The 15,898-nt window shown below is 39.6% G+C and overlaps 1 protein-coding gene across 6 annotated transcripts in view; it reads right to left on the minus strand.

The window, feature by feature from the left end:
- LOC108711237 (plexin-A4) overlaps positions 1 to 15,898 on the minus strand; it is a 521,236-nt gene that overhangs the window by 407,296 nt on the left and 98,042 nt on the right. For 2 of the 6 annotated variants that reach the window (XM_041586588.1, XM_018252772.2), the window contains exon 1: positions 4,301 to 5,056. The exons of 2 other annotated variants lie outside the window; for them this stretch is intronic. The gene's annotated coding sequence lies outside the window, so the exon portion shown is untranslated. Of the gene's footprint in view, positions 1 to 4,300; positions 5,058 to 15,898 lie in introns of those variants that run through there. 2 more of the 6 variants (XM_041586589.1, XM_041586590.1) reach the window with 1 other exon arrangement.

A 15,898-nucleotide genomic window follows, 5' to 3' on the forward strand; every position in this document is an offset into this window, starting at 1 on the left:
ATAAGTGTTGCTATTGAAAGCAGCGTTTGTCTATCCCTTTCTATTCTCTGCCCTGATTCCTCAAACTGTTGATACAATGTAAGACAACCGACTCATTAACATCTTTGCTGGGCTTTTGCTTTTGCAGCATTGTTTAAAAAGTAACAACCATAAGTTAGGCAAATACTGCTTTCAATTGCAATCATTTTACAAATAACTTTAAAAGCACTAAAAATGTTTGATAAATGTATATAGGAAAGTTGCTTAGAATTATGTTTCCTTTTATTAGGCAAATTTACCATGTTTGGTGTGGTCAAACTTATTTGCTTATCCTTTGGAGAAATAACAGAAAGTATTGTAAGGCTAAAGTAAAACCTAGCAGAGCACCTCTATGGAAGATGGTTAAACGCATGCCAGCTTTATGAAATGTTAAATATTTATGAATGTTTCAAATTACTATTTCACTTATGGGGAGCATGAACTTTTAATAAGTAGTTACTGTTGGGAACTTGTCCTTATGAATCCAAATTAAGGGGCAAAATGCAGGCACAAAGTAACATGAGTTCAATGAGAATAGGTACATGAGTCGCATTTAAAATTAGTTAGAAAAAAAGCTTAATATCACAGTCCTTGCAATAGAATTTAACAGACACGGCAACACTTATCAAGCATAGCATCTGTATCAGAGACAGAACTCAGCTGCATTACAATAAAACCACTTGCCCTTTTTAGCCTTCCCATCTGCATATCCAGTCCCTCCTATTCAGCTCCCCTATAGCAGTACACACAATAGCATATATCAAACACTGCTTCCCCACCATTTTCCAGCTCTTAATAAATGGTCCTAAGATCCTCAAAAATCTAAGAACACAAGTCTGAATGAAATGTTTAGCATTTTCAGCCTGATTGTTCCTTTCCCTGCCCACTTGGATATGTTCTATAATTCATAACTGACTAGAGCTCAAGACAAAATCCTGGAAAGTGGAGGCTGTACTAGAGCAGACAGTTTGCGCCCTTCCAGGGCATTCCTAGGGAGACCTTCTAACTGTAATATATTTTGCTTTACAGGAGAGACATGAGAAAACCTACAGATACAAAACATCACAGAGAATAGAATTCTTATGATTTTCACAAAGAATTTTCAGCTTTCTGTGGCCGATCCCTAGAAGTAGATAAATTGCAGTATTTTGTTTTAAAGAGCCCTCTCTCCATTTATAATATGCAAAAAGGCATGAAACAGGTCTGGACTGAGATTCAAAATAGGCCCTGGCATTTTGGGTAGACAGAGGCCCATACAGCCCACACAGGGGCCCAAACAGCCAGTCCGGGCCTGGCATGAAACATACATAAGATTTTTTTTAGAGGGGGTACATATCATATAACTTATGTGCTGGCAGACATGGGATGAAAAATAAAAAAAGGTACCTGCATCCCCAAAGGACGGCCCGAGTAAAATAGAAAAAATAAATAAATCATAAATCATAAGCCAATAATCAGCAAGAGAGCTAATCCTTGTAATGCATTCTGAGAAAGATAAAAGTGCACAGAGAAGAGAATCTGAAAGGCTTTCCATTTCTTTGGGTTTATTATGATTATGTGCCCTGTGTCCCCAGTGCTTTGGCCAGACCTCGAGTGCATAGATGGGAAACCGCATAGGTTTTTGCAAGGAGTTAAAGGCAGGATGTTCTGCACTGAGCACTGAGAAGAATACATTAGTCCAAGCACTTACTGGCAAGCCAGCACATTTGCCCCGATTGGTCTTTATTTTATATTCTACACATAAAATCTCCTAAAAATGAAACACTGAAAAAAAAAATATTCAATGCCGACACATGGTTGGATCAGGAGGTGCAACGCTGCTGAGACTCAGACACATTGTCTTCGAGATGCTCACATTAAACTAAAGTGTTAAGCGAAGTAATGGGGTGGGGAAGTATTCTCAACACAGCAACCAAACTTATTTATAAAACATCAGCTGAGTAGAGCAGCCAATAATTATTTCAGATAGGGGCATGTGGAAAGAGGCAAAGTCTCAATTAAATACAGGTGCATTCACATTGCCACGTGTAAAGGGCTTTAGCTGCCATGCAGAGAGCAATGCATTACTCAGCATTGCGTTACAATCCCCCTAGGCAGTGTAATGGCTACGCTAACATAAAGTGCATGCATAAACTGAAGGGATAGTCATACTAGAGTCCATTGCACAAGCAAGAAGTCTGATAAGAGGTATCTGGACTGAATCATTTGCATGTATGAAAATAATCATGGGACGGAGTAAAGCAGTGCTAAGTATGGTTTGGGAGATAGCAGTCTTTAATATCTAATAGTACATGAGGGTTGCTTGCCAATAAATCAGAATGACATGTTCTCTGCAGCCAACCTAGAAATTGCCAACCAAGAAATGTGCTGCAGTAAGAAGACACAAAAGCAGAACCCCAGCTATGTTTAGTTTGGTCATTTGCTTTTCTAGTGGGTACCAAAGCCTTTAGTTTGCCATAGTTAGTTTGCAAGCAGCCTTTTTACAAACTACAGTACTGAATCTGAATAAATAGCCAATGCATAAGAAATCTCTTTCTAGAGAAGTCTGGGCTGCACTGCCCCTGCATGTCACACAACACATTAGACTGCACATTAGACTGAGGAATCTGGTCGATATGGCTAAGATGGGAGCAAGAACTTGCCATGGTATACTTGCATATTTAATAGTGTTAAAGGATAATATGATAGATAGAATTTTTTTTTTAATAAAAAGTAGGAGCATTAATGATTCTTATACAGATCAGTTACTGTAGATCTCCTCTTTACACAGACTAAACAATCCATAGGGAAATCACTAATAAACTGTGTACGTATACAATGACTACTGTATATTTAGTCACTATATTCTTGTGAGAATATTAAAACCATTAAGGTTTTTAGAAGTTGTAAAATAAACACCAACAAACAGCAAATACTCAGAAAGGAGACAGGTATATGAATATTCTGTATTTATATGCATAGATATATGATATAAATAGATGTGAATTCTAAATAGTATATATATATATATATATATATATATATATCTTTTTTTCCAACAAACACAGACAATTAAATCCATATGTGTTCTAAATGTCAAGACGCAGATTATGAAATAAATGTGGTGAAAAATCTTACGTGTCTTTTTATAAAGTTCTCCAGCGTGCAGTTACTATACTGCATTAGATGCTGATAATGGGGTGCTCTCCCCACACGTGTACCTCCTGTACATCTCACGTTCCCACTCTGGTCCCATGCACTGACATTTGGTGTCCACTATCCTACCATAAGGAATAGTACCTACACAGGAACATTTTCACTGCTTTCTTCAAAAATTAAATTAGCTGCTTGGTACTAGCCTGGCACACCACTGGTCATCTCCAGGTATTCTCCTGGCTTCATGAAATAAACCTACACTAAATCTGTTTGGTGTTCAGTGTTCACCTCCCTTACTGGTCCCAACTATAAGGGCTTTAGAAACTGTGATGCTTAAGCCGTTTTGAACTACAACCCAAGCCAAAACATGAATGCTTGATGTTGTAGTACAAGAGCTTCTGTAGGACTGCAGGTTGTACGTCTCTCATTTGCTTCCCTTGTGTGCTTATGTAGAATTGCTGGTGTGCTAGCGTTGTATCAGCCCTGAATAGTGGAGGATCTGTCAGAAAGCCCCTCTTACACTACTGCAGTGCTGCTCTTTAACTGGGGTGGTCTGGGCAAGATGCAATCCCACCTTCATGGGACTAAGTATCATCTAGCTACCAGGCAAAGGACATGTAAAAACCTACATGAAATCCACAGGGGCACAGTGATTACTGGGATACTACACATAGGTAATACACTGGGGTACTACACAGGGGCACATAGAGCACTGGGGCACTAGAGATGGGCACAAAGATCACTGGGGTACTACAGATGGGCACAGAGATGCCTGGGGTACAACAAGGGGGCACATGGGGCACTTGGGACATTGCATATGGATCACTTGGGGCAATGATCAGCACACTAGGGTACTATACAGGGAATAAGAATCTTTGAGCTAATACACAAGAGATCAGTTGGGTGATACACAGGGATCACTAGGGTAGTATGTAGAACATAAGAATCACCGGGGTAAAACACATGGGTAATAAACAGGAGCTTAGGGATTGACTGGGGCAACCAGTGCAGGTGCATTTGGCCCATGTCTCACACACATTATAGTGGGCAGCAAGGTGATGTAAGGATGAAGAGCCGGGCTAGTAAGATCGTATAATGACGGTAGTGAGCTGTGTCCAATGGTCATGTTACCTCAGTAGGTTCTTACCTGGGAGCCGGGCGCCTTCCCCCCCTTCCTTCAGTTCAGCCGCATTGATACTGCAGATGGTCCCTTTCCCAACATCACAAATCCCCGCACTGAGCCAATACTCCCAGAAATCGCTTCAACGCCGCTAAGAGATCCAGATCTCCGTCGGATGAACAATCTCCAAGGCGCAGCTTCCTAATATTGCGCACACCTTCCCGATAGATATATCTGTCTCCGCGAATGAGAGGGGGGGCTTGGACGGAGCTCTTGGGGGGTGAATGATGCCCTTTCGGTTTAGACTGCAGGTGCCTGTGGGGACGAGACAGACGATCACTGACACCTCCGTGTCCCTCCGGCTCTTCCCCTGCTCTGTGTGTCTGTCACAGCTCGTGCTACTTGCCCTGCCTCCTCCCGCTCCACTCACACAGCTCCGGTGCAGCCCATACTCACTGGCTGAACAACACACACGGGGATACGGATTTCAGCACATCCTATAGGAACGAGATGGACACGCTCCGCTAGATTATGTGCCAGCTGAATGCTTGTAGATGCCACCTATACACAAGGGGCAATTCCCTTGCTCTTGCCTTACTTAACGTGGTTTATGTCAGCGCATGTGCTGTGCCTTCCCGCTGCTTCTGTCGGGAGCCTCCCGCTCTGCATTCACTGGAAAGTTTGGCTGGAATAGCGCTGCGTGTGCGCCTGTCTGTGCGGAGCCTGCATGTGTGCCCCTACCACTGCTCGCAACTTCCAGCTGCCTGCGCTTCGGCTTACGAGTCCTCCCCCTTCTCCTTACTCACCAGTGACATCTACGATCTGCGCTCTGATTGGGCTAATTGTACCGTTTTTATTGCCAGTACCCAAGCAAGACCTCCAGAAAGAGAGGTGCAGAGGTTTCTTGCTTCATGTATCTCTCTCTCTTCCCCTTGGGATGTAGGATGAAACCGAAAAAGAAATATTGCTCACTTCTATTGATTCATTATAATATTATAAGGGAACAAAATGCTGAATAGTGTTTAATATCAGATACTTGATGTGAATAGTTCTAGTATGTCGCTCTGCTTGTGCCTGTGGGGCTCAGTCTATGGAGGCCAAGTGCAACTGAGACACTATTTATTTTACCCCAGGTCTGACTGACACATAGTACATAGTTACATAGTTAAATTGGGTTGAAAAAAGACAAAGTCCATCAAGTTCAACCCCTCCAAATGAAAACCCAGCATCCATACACACACCCCTCCCTACTTTTAATTAAAATTCTATATACCCATACCTATACTAACTATAGAGTTTAGTATCACAATAGCCTTTGATATTATGTCTGTCCAAAAAATCATCCAAGCCATTCTTAAAGGCATTAACTGAATCAGCCATCACATCATCACCCGGCAGTGCATTCCACAACCTCGCTGTCCTGACTGTGAAGAACCCCCTACGTTGCTTCAAATGAAAGTTCTTTTCTTCTAGTCTAAAGGGGTGGCCTCTGGTACGGTGATCCTCTTTATGGGTAAAAGGTCCCCTGCTATTTGTCTATAATGTCCTCTAATTTACTTGTAAAGTGTAATCATGTCCCCTCACAAGAGCCTTTTTTCAAGAGAAAACAACCCCAACCTTGATAGTCTACCCTCATAATTTAAGTCTTCCGTCCCTCTAACCAGTTTAGTTGCACTTAGTCTCTGCACTCTCTCCAGCTCATTTATATCCCTCTTAAGGACTGGAGTCCAAAACTGCACTGCATACTCCAGATGAGGCCTCAACAGGGACCTATAAAGAGGCATAATTATGTTTTCATCCCTTGAGTTAATGCCCTTTTTTATGCAGGACAGAACTTTATTTGCTTTAGTAGCCACAGAATGACACTGCCCAGAATTAGACAACTTGTTATCTACAAAGACCCCTAGATCCTTTTCATTTAAGGAAACTCCCAACACACTGCCATTTAGTGTATAACTTGCATTTATATTATTTTTGCCAAAGTGCATAACCTTGCATTTATCAACATTGAACCTCATTTTCCAGTTTGCTGCCCAGTTTTCCAGTTTAGACAAATCACTTTGCAAAGTGGCAGCATCCTGCATGGAACCTATAGTTCTGCACAAATTAGTATCATCTGCAAAAATAGAAACAGTACTTTCAATGCCCACCTCCAAGTCATTAATAAACAAGTTGAAAAGCAAGGGACCTAGTACAGAGCCCTGTGGTACTCCACTAACAACACTGGTCCAATTAGAAAATGTTCCATTTACCACCACTCTTTGTAGTCTATCGTTTAGCCAGTTCTCTATCCAGGTACAAATACTATGTTCCATAAATGAAATAAATGAGCAGATCATTTTTTTTTTATTGAAGGGGGTGAGGCACAATTCTCCGTGATATTTCATGCAACTTGATGCAGGCCTCAGAGAAGTAACAGAAATGTCATCATTTCTGGGGTGTGTGTTGACTGGGGCAGTCTCATGAGAACACACATCAACAGTTTTTTCCTCAATGTAAGGTGTGTGTGTGTGTGTGTGTGTGTGTGTGTGTGTGTGTGTGTGTGTGTGTTAGTTACTTTACACATCTGCACAGGTCCAGACTGAGAATTAAAATTTCAGCTACACAGAGGCCCAATCAGCCCTCACCAGCCCACTAAATACTGACTTTCTATGGGACCTTATAGCAGACCCTCTGGCATTTGCCAGAACCAACAGATTGCCGGTCCGGGCCTGATCATCATCTGCATCCTTCCATGTACTGACATTCTCACTTTGGTAGTTTGTGTACAGTGGCTGTTGCTACAGGGGCATGTTCCCAAGCATTAGCACTAAAGAACAACGTCTGCAGGGCATCTGTGCTTTTATACCAGCTTAAAAATTAATTAAACAACAGGCCTGTGTTGTTTCTGCCATGAGACACAGTAGGAACCTTTCCTGAGGCAGCACTTTGTCAGGGACAGCAAAAAGCCTTCTAGCGCCCACCACTAACCTTATATCAAGAACTAGAACTGCCATAGGCATCATCTAGATCTTTGGCGTAAAATATTATTAGTAGTAATGCATATTTATAAAAAGCGCCAACATATTCCACAGCACTGTATAATAAATGATTTTACAGGGACGTAACTATAGAGGAAGCAGGTGGGCCCATTTGAAATCTGGAAAGAGGATCTATAACAGACTTACTAAACATAATATGAAGTGGATCTACCCATTTTTAAGGGTTCCTCTACCCAAAAACTTTTCTTTTGCATAATATCTAATTTCAAATGTATTTGTAAATGTAATTGGTATTGAAAGTAGTGTTTATCCATTTCGGTTCTCAGGGTTTGGTTCCGATGTAACAGGAGTCAGTTTTCCTCTAGGTCTTTCAATAAGTTTTAAATTAGACAGCTTGCAACATTGCTTCAGGAGTCAGAGCTTGGAGTGCAGAGAATGTAAATAGACAGGTACTTTCTTGAATAGCAATTACATTGCAAATAACCATAAAATGACTGTACATATACAATGAATGTATATTGGAAAGTTGCTCCTTTTAGGGCAGAGACACACGGTCAGATTCAGGGAAAATAGTCACCCGGCGACAAATCTCCTCTCCTCTAATCTAAGATCCCCAAACTGCCTTCCTTTGGCTTCTTGCATGCTAGAATGAAAATCACCGTCAGGATGGCACTCAGAGCGCTTCATTTTCCGAAGTCACCTGAAGTTTCCAAGTGAGGCAACTCCGGATAACGAATCGCTGCAAGTGCCATCCCGCTAGCGATTTTCATTTTAGCCGGCAGGATGGAAGGGGAAGGCAGTTCGGGCAGATTAGTCGCCCCGAAGTAGAGGAGATTTGATGCTGGGCGACTAACCCCCCCGAATCTGACCATGTGTCTCTGCCCTTGAGCAGGGATTTGGCTCTTTTAGTATAAGATAAAGATCCACCTCCACCTTGGCCCCAGTCCAAGTGTAGGAGGTAAACGCAGGGTCCAGGGAATGGCGTAGCAGCATCAGACAGAAGATTCAAAAGCATCATTGAGTTGGATGGACTAAATTCAGATTATTCAGAAACATATGGAAATGGGTTTGGTGAATCAAACTGTTTATATTTTATATATCTGTTCCTAGGAAAGTGCATAAACAGTCCAACCTACCATCTTTCTTTCATAAATGATGCAGCAAAGCATATTATTTAAATCTGGTTTCCATACTGGACACGCACACACAGGGCTGATCATTAAGTGTGAACAGGACCTCAAGCCACAGCAGTCAGCACTCTCACAATACATATCAATGCTACCTTCTGTTTAAAGGTTTTGGAAATAAATACATGAAAGCACAGAGTGATATTTAAGTGCAGGGGTCAGGAAAGAAAGTCACTGCAGAGTATACACATTTTGTCTCTACCCATAGATTCTCTTAAACACACACAGACCCTTATGTAAATGGATAGGTCAATATATATTGTTCTCATAAATTTATAATAATGTGTATGCCATAAAACAGTGAATCCTTGAACTGCCTGTCACAGTTGTTACATTTTACATTTTGGGCAGCTGCTAATGTAGGATAAGCTTTTTAACTCAATCAGTGACCCCCTCCCAAAACCATTTGACCTCTGGTTTAGTCCCCTACAGTGACCTGATTTACTCTGCTCAGATGTCTTTAAATGGACTCATAATGATACACATCTAAAACACAGGGGCTTATTTAGTAATGTAATTATTTTCTCTTATCATACAGAATTTCAGTTATTGTGAAAATTGCCATTCCTGCTTGACATGTTCAGGGCTGTAAAGTGTGCTGACAGCCCATCTCTCCAGCCAGGGATATTGTTACAGCGCTTGGGATTTAAATTGCATTGGCTCTTACTTGTCAGGATGACTCGAAACGTTATTTCCTATGCAGATCTATACGAGATAAAACAGTTTGAATAAAATGAGTGGCCGCGTAGAGCTGCACTAGGATAGCCACGGTTGCAAGCAAAGGGCAGTCTGGGAGACAAGAGATTACCAGTAGTGAAACATTGCCAGCCTTTCACATGACTATACCCAAGAGCTAATCTACCCAATATAATGGGAGCAGTCCCACATAACAATATATTGTATGCCCTCCTCACACAGTTCAGATGGGCTACAGAGGGATACCGGGATAATAATAATAATAAAAACACATAATAAAGTAAATTCATTAAAAATAATAAATGCAGCTAGTTCTTTGCAGTGTTTCTGCAGCAGCAAAACGCTCGCTTAGTCATACAAAACAAAATCTCCAACTTTTTGCTCCAAGTAGATTTTTAATGTATTCTGAGAGAAGATTATGCCCTGAGGGACTGAACCGGAGATGGCCTGGTAACATATTGCACAAGGCACAATCAATAAGCCAGTGTTACCACTTCAGAGTACCAGGATATTAAGAGTAATTATGACCCCATTTACAAATGGAGCATGGGATTTTCCACTTATAAAACTAGCAGTATCAGCCATTTTCATTCCTAGCATGCTGTACTGATGTACATCATGCAGCTCTGTCTGCTAGCCATTACAGTACTAGAAGCACAGATGAGCATAGAAAAGGCAGATTTTTTTGCATTGTGGCCTGTACATTAATTTTAAAGTGGATTTGACTCAAAAACTGCAGTGGCGTAACTAGCCATGGCAGGTCCGGGTGCAGGATATGTACCCAGGTCCAGACTGCCAATCTGTGGGTTCTGGGAAATTCTAGTGTCTATTTTGAAGCCCAGACCTGCCCAGGAGTCCCCCTCGGAATCACACGTCAGCACACTTCTGGTCTGCCCTTCCGCCCGCAATATAACATATTGCGACTCTGGTGGGCCCCAAGGGAGTATGGGCCTGGATGCAATCGCACCCCCAGTAGTTATGCCACTGGTTACTTGTAAACATAAATGCTACTGAAAGCAGTATATAGCTGGCTCTTTGCATTTTCTGAAATTAGAATAAGAATGCACGTCTTTGGCATTGTATTGTTTGAGCAGGTGCTTGCTTGCAAGTAGGAAGTTGCAACCTCCATAACAGCCAATTAAGAAAAAGTTTAAGCTGGACTCAGTATATATTAAATACAAAGTCAGCATCAATAGGGCCATAGACAAGCTGCATGTGGACTAAATGGACAGATACTGCATTGTGGGGGAGTGCATAAACATGTATGGCCAACTTTGTATTCTTTCACTCATTCTTTCACTCATTCGGGGTGATCATCTAAACAAATGGAAGAACAGGAAGTGAGGAGCAGATGCAGAGAATGATATTCTGTGACAATTTGCCATTAGTTTTAATTTTTTTATTATTTGTCGGGTTTTGAGTTATTTAGCTTTTTATTCAGCAGCTCTCCAGTTTGTGATTTCAGCAATCCTGTTGCTATGGTCCAAATAACCCTAGCAACCATGCATTGATTTAAACACAAGTCTGGAATAAGAAGAGAAGAGGGCCTGGATAGAAAAATGTGTAATAAAAAGAAGCAACAGAAATAAATGTGTAGCCTTACATTTTTTACATGGGGTTCGTGACCCCCCATTTTGAAAGCTGGAAAGAGTCAGAAGAAGGTGGCAAATAATTCAAAAGCTATTAAAAAAATGAAGGCCAATTTAAAAGTTAACTTATAATTGGCTCAATTTCCAGTGGTTAATGAGACCAAGTACACTGGGTAAATGACCTGAAGTGTGCACCCCTAATGCTTTACCCTACCAATGCTTATGAATATCTGTAAAAAGGGGACAAATAATTCTTTAAACTATTTTAGTGAACTATAGAATGTGAGCAATCTTCAGTGTTTCATGGAATGCTAGTTATTAAAAAAAAAAAATTCCCTTCTGTACTGCACATCAGTCATTTATTTATTTATTGAGAGAGAGCATTTTTTTCTCCTTATCAGTCCAAGAGAATTGCAAGAAGTGGCACAATACAATATTACCCAGCAGCTTCCTTTCCCAGTAATTACAACATTCCCAGAGATGAGATAAACTGTTCCTCCCAGACTTGCTAGCTTCAAGCACAGTTAAAACAGAATAAAGTTTTTATTTCATATCCCATATATTCAATGATATTGGCTCTTTAGGAACAAGTTATGAAGCTTATCTATAGCCTTGCACCCACTCCCTTGCTAGCCACAGACCTATGGCTCTGTTAGATTGAAGATTGGCTCTGGTCCTTTTATGGGGTCAAACATTTGGTTAGACTTTCTCTGCTAAAAACAAGGTTATATGTGTATGGAAACATTGTCTCAACAGTGACTCACCATCATTCCAGAGGCATGCAAGACAGTAACAATCACGCCCCCAGTCTCAATTGCCATTCAGACTTGTATTCTTCCCCACTGGGACATAGTTTCAGAACCACTGTGTTAAATCCAAGTAGTGCAACATTAAGGGGCAGATTTAAAGGTTGAAGTGAAAATTCTAATGAAAAAAATTCGAATTTCAAGCTAATTTTTGTGTACTTCGAACAGGGAATAGTCCAAATTCGATTTGAAGTTCGAAATTTATCATGTACTGTCTCTTTAAAAATTCAACTTCGACCAATTGCCATCTAAAACCTGCCGAATTGCTGTTTTGGCCTATAGGAGCCTCCTAGAATCTGGAGTCAATTGATTTTTTTGGGGAAAAACTTTGATTTGTACGATTCGAATTTCGTTTGAAAACGGACCTATTCAGCCAAAAAAAAAAAAGATTTTTTAAAATAAATATAATATTATATATAATAATATATGTATACATATAGCAATTAGACAGGGACCCGCACTCCAATGTTGAGTGAAGAAAATTAGTTTTTATTCAAACTTGTGCATCCCTGAATAAAAACTAATTTTCTTCACTCAACATTGGTGTGCGGGTCCCTGTCTAATTGCTACATGCTTGAACTTTTGACCCAGCACCAACAGTAAATTTAAGTCTGGATTAGAGTGCGAGTGTTTACCAATATATATATATATGTACGCTATATTGTACTGTCCAGTTCTTGATTTTGAATTCACTGCACATTTTGTACGGCTTGATGTGCTGAGACAAGCAAGCCAGGGTGATGTGTTATTCAGAAGTTATTGTCTGGCAAAGCCATTGAAGCATTCTATCATTATTATTTAAAAACATTGGGCACTGGCCCTCATTTACAAACACATTGCAACACATTAGACATATGCTTTCATTATTCTAACTAAAGCAGACCAGTCAAAGCTAATTTCCAATTGGTTGCTATGGGTTACAGCACAAGTGGAAATTTTTAGCTGCGTTAGCAAATGAGCCTGATGGTGCCATTGAAAGTATTATGGATGCCATTGCATTTTACCTTGCTTGAGCAGCCAGCCAGACGGATCCCATAATGATTTAAAAAATGCACTAAAATTTAACAGTGAAAAGGAAAATTATTCATTTCACCTCACATACAATTTCATAATATAAAGCTGGATGTACATAAATCACCATGAACCTCTTATTAAAACATCATTGTTTTATAATAACCTGCCCTCAAACATGTGAATGGATAATTGTCCAACAGCATGGACAGTCTTGGACTCTTTATTTCTACCCTGTATATGTAAAAAAAAACAACAAAAAAAGTTAAAGGACAAGTCTATCTCCCCCCAAACAATATGACTAATAAGATAAAACATAATTCTAAGCAACTTTCCAATATACATTTATTAAAAATGTTCAGTATTTGTAAAAACAACTGCTATTGAAAGCAGCATTTGCTTAACTCCTGGTTGTTACTTTTTAAACAAATGTTGCAAAAGTCTTAGTTCCCCAGCAAAGACAGGTCTGTTAACAGCTGCCTTGTCTTACATTGTATCAACAGTCTGAGCCACAAGTGCAGAGAATAAAAAGGGACAAACTCTGCTTTCAACAGCAATACATATACAAATAACTTACAAACCATAGAAAATGGTAATGAATGTATATTGCAAAGTTGCTTAGAATTATGTTTTCTTTTCTTAGGCAAACAATTCTTTTTTGGGTTGACTATCTTCTTTAATTGCTTAAAGGTTTAAGCCTACACATAAATAAAGCTGCAAGTGAGGGTATGTGGGATTGTGGTTATAGGCAATTTAAACAAAGCAAAAAACATATTACATATAAAAAAAGATTTTGCAAGTGCAAAGGTGCAACGTGCAAACCACACAGAGAGGTTTAGCAGTGGAAATGAGTCATATGGTACATAGGGATGCTACATTCTGCTTAACAACAGTGTATCTGTGGTTTATGCTAAAGATGCCTGCTGGTTTAGGGCTTGTTTTCTAATCCACAATGAAGATTTAGGCAGCGGTCACTAGAGCTGGTCACTAGAGAGTGACCACCTTCTTTCTATGGACGGGTTTCTATTCTGATGAAAATGGTGTGATCCAAGTTGGCAAAGTCCATTCACAGGGAAGGAATGGTCACTGATTTTTTTTTTTTTCAAGCCTTTGTACGCCAAATAATGGAACATTTAAGAGAGATACTAATGCGGAGCGTAATTTTCCATACAATAATGCCATCAGGAAAAACATCAATTGAAGGATTTGCGTAGTTAAACGGTCGACAGATTACCTAACAGCCTATCTGTAGTTTTTATATCAAGCAACTTTTTTTTAACCAGATGGGTTAGGTGGCAGCAGAAGCAGACATGTGCAATAATGCTGGGCAATACTTGTGGTGGACAGATTACAAGCATTCCATAGACAGATCATAATGCACATCTGGCTTGCTAATTTATTAGAATAGAAAGACAGCTCTATGCTACCTGCTAATCCCCTGGGGCATGATATGGAAAGATAGAAAGATATAAAGCATTAATTATTACTCTCAATCAGCATAGAGTTGTTATAGAAGAACAGTTCAGTAGACATGGAATCATGGTGTTTAGTGCATTCAATTTGCAATACAAATTCTACAAATACAATAAAATTATATGCAGATATTTGCAAATATGTGATATAAGGAAATATAGGGATGTACTTTGTACTGGCCATCCAAGGAAACCCTCCTTAGAAGAAGAGGCCCTTATGAATTAAAGATTATTTTTGTCCTACTTTGTCACATCTGAGGGACTTTGGAATAAGAAGCACTAATAATACTAGGGCTAGCTAGATACCCTGATCTTTCTACTTCAGTAAATCCCTAACTCTAAAAGTATCGCCTCACAAGGCAGGAACCAGCTACGAGCAACCAAACAATGTAACGCTATCTTAAAAGAGTATACATTCATCGGGAATCAAAAATAAATCATTTTGAAATATGAAGGATGCATTTTAAAAAGAAAAACAATTAGAAGCTTTTCAAATATTCCTGCTATAGGAGGCATTTCATTATGTCACAAACATAGATTTAATGGATAAAAGATAGATAAAAATGGCACTTATAAAAGTCACATGTATAATGTGGTGAACATAATAGTATTAGAATACATCAACATCACCAATTAAAAAAAATGAAAGCACAAGCAGTGAAACACTCAGGTGTTTAGGTTTTCATGTCTGAAGGCAGCAGGGGGTAGTAAGATGACACTTTTTTTTGCCTCTGTATCTTAGTTGACTCTTTTTTCAGGTGCTGAAAAACATGGCTGGAGGGAAAATGGCTTAAAAAAAAGTGCCATGTATGCCACAGGCCTAAAACTGCAAGTTGGTTGATAAACACATCCATAGAAACTGGGAAAATAAACCACTTGCAAAATAAGTATTTTTTCAGCATTTAATATATTCACTAGACAAATACAAATGGAAAATAATGTAAAGGAGCCCTTTATTTGCTGATATTTAAACCTCCTTTCTTATGACCTTGAGGGATGGCCTTGTGTCACCTCTGTAGTTCTGGGAATTGTCTGCTCTGACCTTGGGTGTATGTGTATGGATCAATCATGCTCTCTAAGGTGCCTGTTTTCTAATTAAAACAAATCTGCGTTGTCAAGTCTTTGTTCATATCTCAAATTGAATCCTCAGATCCCGTAATCAATACTTATTTTCTTCTGGTAACTCTTGAGATTTAGGTACATTTTCTATACACCCCATTCAACTTTTAGGTAAGGCCTAACAAAACTATGACTTCACATCGATTTAGACATTTTAGGATTTTATTAAGATTTAGATTTTATTTAATGTTGTGGCTTCTGCTTGATATTAGGTCACCTTTGCCCAAAGTTCTGTATATTTCTTATTGTAAGAAATTAGAACATGGCATTACTGTCTCCTACATGAAACATTCCGACAAACCAGTGGCCTCACCAATAGCACTAAAACAAAAAGTTTATCACACAGGAAGGTGTTTTATTGTCCACAAAGATTAATTTTGCAGTGAGACAAACCAATAATACACGGAATCTACACAGAGTATTCAACATTTCCCAATTACTCACGTTAGAGACCCTTCTGTGTGAGGTGGAAATCCAGCCCTCACAAAAATCCCATAGATTTGATACCCATCTAGCTGTTGGTTTTGCTCCTGGCCTTGTACCTAGACGGACTTGTCCTGATTCCCAAGGATGAAAGCAACATGTGTATGTGTAAATTCACACCACTTTTAAGTGAAAAGACTATGACCACAGCTGTAGCCTAAACACCAGTCTGAATGGAGTGAAAGGACACCTTTTCACTGGCAAGTAAAACACAGTGGAGTTAAAAATATATGGCAGTAAACTTCAGGAAAGCTGAAATTGTGACCACATTAGAATCAATA

This window comes from Xenopus laevis, chromosome 3L (assembly GCF_017654675.1).
Source record: "Xenopus laevis strain J_2021 chromosome 3L, Xenopus_laevis_v10.1, whole genome shotgun sequence".
NCBI lineage: Eukaryota > Metazoa > Chordata > Amphibia > Anura > Pipidae > Xenopus > Xenopus laevis.